The sequence below is a fragment of the Tasmannia lanceolata genome, unplaced genomic scaffold, assembly GCF_043159265.1.
Source record: "Tasmannia lanceolata isolate RefF3 unplaced genomic scaffold, GAP_Taslan_0.1 ptg000007l, whole genome shotgun sequence".
Classification (NCBI taxonomy): Eukaryota; Viridiplantae; Streptophyta; class Magnoliopsida; order Canellales; family Winteraceae; genus Tasmannia; species Tasmannia lanceolata.
Genome location: NW_027518684.1, coordinates 23,462,963 through 23,467,115, shown reverse-complemented (window position 1 = coordinate 23,467,115; position 4,153 = coordinate 23,462,963).

Below are 4,153 nucleotides of genomic sequence, written 5' to 3'. Positions count from 1 at the left end.
ATGATTTTAAGCACACACATTTAATATTGAATTAAAATCATTTAAATGCTTAAAAATCATGAAAAAATATAAAAAAATACCAAATCATTCGGGAAAAATCTGAGAATAGTGTACTAACCTGTGATGGAAATCCTCGCCGAATCCGAGAGCCGAAAATTCTGAAAAATCTCGCCGACGCTCAATCCTGCGTCCTTTCTTCCCTTTCTTTCTTTGCTTTTTTTTTATTTCCACCACGTTGATCGCGCTCCTTGTCTTTAGGGTGCGTAGATCCGAGGTATATGCTTTGTCGCACCCTTTTTTATGATGAAGAAGACCCAAAGAACACTCCAATAATTCTTGATTGTATGATGCCTTGGAGAAGAAGAAGGAATTCAAGAATTCCTTTTTTGAAGAACACTTGAGAGAGAGATCACACTTCAAGGGAGAAAAGAAAAAAAAATCTTGGGAGGAGAGAGAAAATGGACGAATTTGGATTTTTCCCCCTTTTCTGGATTGTTTGCTTTGATTTTTCTCTAAAAAAAAGTTAGGGTTAAGATAGAAATAGCAATTTCCAATGTGAGAGCTCCATTTTTGGCTTGTTTCCAATTTTCCCCTCTTGCTTTCTTTCTTTCTTGTTTCCAAATTGGATTTGATTCCAATCTTAATTTCTTGTCAATCAAGACATGTTATTCTCATTCCACATTGCTTCTTTGGAAGAAAACATTTTTAAGCAATCATTCATCTTTTCATTCTTTCCTTCTTTTCATTTTTTATTCTTTTTATTTTTCTTTTAACAAATATGATGTCACCATTGTGACATCATCAAGGTGGGTGCTCAACTCATGTGGGTCAACCATGTGGGCCGCCCACCATGGTGGTTGACCCATATGGGTGAACCCACATGAGCTCCATCTTTGCTGGTTTTAGCCCAATGGGCCATTTCACACGGGTTACGGGTTTTTCCGTAAAAAATCAATAAAATCTTTCTAAATTCAACATTCTATATATGGACCCAACCCATTTGACATTTATGGTGCATCCCTCACACATGATCGGACCATCTTTTTTGGGAAATAACTTTTCGGACCAAAATGCCCCTACTTGACTGTTAGACATCCAAATGCGACCAAAATACCCTCAGATTGGTTCACCCCTAAAGGGAAAAATTAAAAATGGAAAGTCTTTGTGGTCAAACTTCAAAAATAGAAACTTTTAAAATTGGGTCCTTTCGGTGAGCAATATTAAACAGAATCATTTGGTATCCCCTGAAAATACCCAAAATGCCCTCAACACTTAAAATTTCCAAATTAAGCGAAATTCATGAGAAATTCTAAATTTAGCAGGTTTTCCAAAATTCAGAAAATCATTCATAATCTCTCAGACATATTTCGGGGATTAAAAGAATTACACAGGAAAAGACCAAATTACCCCAAGGTGCTAGAATTTTGGGGAGACTAGGGAAAACCCTGAGAAATTCTAAAAATAGCAGATTTTCGAAAATTTTATGAACGGACTCAAGATTTCTTAGACACAACTTAGGGACCAAATATGATATGTTTGGAAAGGTCTAAAATACCCCCGAAGTGCAAGACTAAGAGAAAATCTTGAGAGATCTAAATTTAGCAGGTTTCCCAAAGCTTACGAAATTACTCATAATCCATCAGCCGTACCCTCGAAATGGTTTTAGACATATGAGAAATGATTGAAATATCCATAAGATGATGAAAATGTGGAAGCCCCATGAGTTTTTAAAAATAGCAGCTTTTTCAAAATTTGTAAAATCACTCAAGATTTCTCAAATATAACTCGGGGGTCAAACGAGACACATCGGGAATGACCAAAATACCCCTGCAGTGCAAAATAGGCAAAAATGAGGGAAACCCTGAAAATTCTAAAAATAGCAGGTTTTTTCATTTGCTTGGAAACTTGAACTTTCATCTTTCAGAGGCCAAAGGAAACCCCCTAGAGACCTTCAGGATTGCGAATCAACTTCAAAACTCTCATAATGAAATGAAATCTACCCTAAAATGCATGAATGCCTAATCTAATGCTGAATACGGATATAAAAATTGATGATACTACGGAATCTTTTGCTTTTTAAAGCCTAGCAAAATGGGGGTGTCTACACCCGTTTGGATACCTCATATTTTGTATTTGGATTTGGAATTGAGTTTTGAACACAAAATGATGGATTTGGAATTGAGTTTTGAATACAAAATGAAAAGATCCGCCAGCTCATGTTGAGGGAGACAGAGAGGGAAGGGGGTACTTCCTACTTGGGGGAGGGGTTGAGGCACAAAGAGGGTGAAGGAAACTGCCAGATCTGTGGATTTCCAATTATTTTCACAGCATATTTGGAAATCTGATTTTTTCCACTAACAGTCACTGAACTGGATATCCAAGAATTTGATCTGGATCCAATTCACAATGCAAAAAGGGCTGCAATGTGTGAGAAATCCAAATCAAAATCTTCTCAGCATCCAAACGGGCCCTTATTTTTTGGTTTTTTTGTTGTCTTTGCCACATCTTCTTCATGCAATTATAGGGGTGCAACTCGGGTCGGGTTCGTGTTAGTGTTTGGGTAGAGGAAGTTGAACCTGAGTTGGTTCGGATTCGGGTTCAGGTTGACCTAATCCGCATCAAAACCTGACATTAATTATTTTTTTTACCATTTTTTTAGAACATAAAAACCTAAAGGGGAAAGATATCACCATAACCAGGTCAACCCGACCTGAATTGGGAAATCAGGTCGGGTTCAGGTTGAGATAGGACTGTCAATCGGGCCGAGCTTGGGCGGGCCTAAGGTGCTCAAGCTCAGGCCATGTTTATACAACGCTCTTCGGGCCGAGTTCGGGCCTGACTAAATTAGAAAATTTGCTTGCCCAAACTCAGCCCGAACTCCACAACGGGCTTCGGGCCGAGTTCGGGCTTGCACATCACCTCTTATTTTCTGCACGAGAAAAGACTAAGGCAAGCACAGAGAAGCCAATTTCATAGAAAGCCATTAAACTTGTTGGCTTTGGCATGTGAGAAAAGCCACACCAATTGATTTTTTGCCAGATTTTGTCTTATTCATTTAATAAATCTAAGGTCGAACTATAGCCTATAGGATATGATGATCCAAACCGTTCATATGGAGTGGGCTGATTAGGGGCCCAATTTGTATACTTCAACAGTTTGGATCATCATATTAAGTGGGCTGAAGAGGGGCAAAATAAATAAAGAAAAAAAACCTATTTAATGTCGAACTATAGCCTATAGGATATTAATGTTTAAGTAACCTATTTAATTAATATCTACTGATGTTAAAGGGCATAAAAAATCTTATTAAATTATATAGTAAATATATTATCGGGCCCGGGCCTATAACGGGCTGGACGACCCTTGATCAAGCTCAGCCCAATTAGAGTTCGGGCTTCAACTTTTGACCAAGCTTGGTTTGGCTTGTTCTCATTTTAATTATGGGCGGGCTTCGAGCTTCCCCATCCCGATTGACAGTCCTAGGTTGAGACATTAATTTTTCGGGTCGGGTCAAGTTAGCCTTCATCAGGCAGTTCCAACACGTCGACCATGGATCAAAAAGACAATGAGGGGATTAAGTTGTCATTGGCAAGAGTTCATAGCGAGCCAGAGAACAGAGTTTAATGAGATAAAACCGAACAAGGGACCGAGGAAGAAGAGGAGGAAATAATAGTGTTTGCAGTGGTGATCGGTAGGGGGCCAATGAAATGCTAGATTGGCTGCTCGCCTACGGATGAACTTAGGAGGTTTTGATTAGGGCACTGGAGGAATAAACAACTCTTGATTACAGTCTGTCCTACTGAGTGTTTGTATAAAGCACTCAAAAGGGATATAGATAGTAACAAGTGATAACTATGGAAAGAGATAAAAATAGAATATCCTAATCCTGTTGCCTACTCTATCTAGGTTACCTCATCCAACCAACTCCCCCAATCTACCACCAAGATGATCCAACGATGAATCTCAACCCAATCCAACGGTGAGATCTCAACTCACTTTCTGCTTTAATTATGCAGAAAGCACTGCAACCGAATGACCCTAAATCAGGCTTTCCCAATGTCCCAAAAATTAGGGTTAGGAACTTGGTCCCACAATTTTCCAAAATTAGGCAATCACTTATAAAATACTCCCTCTTCTTAAGACACTTATTTAT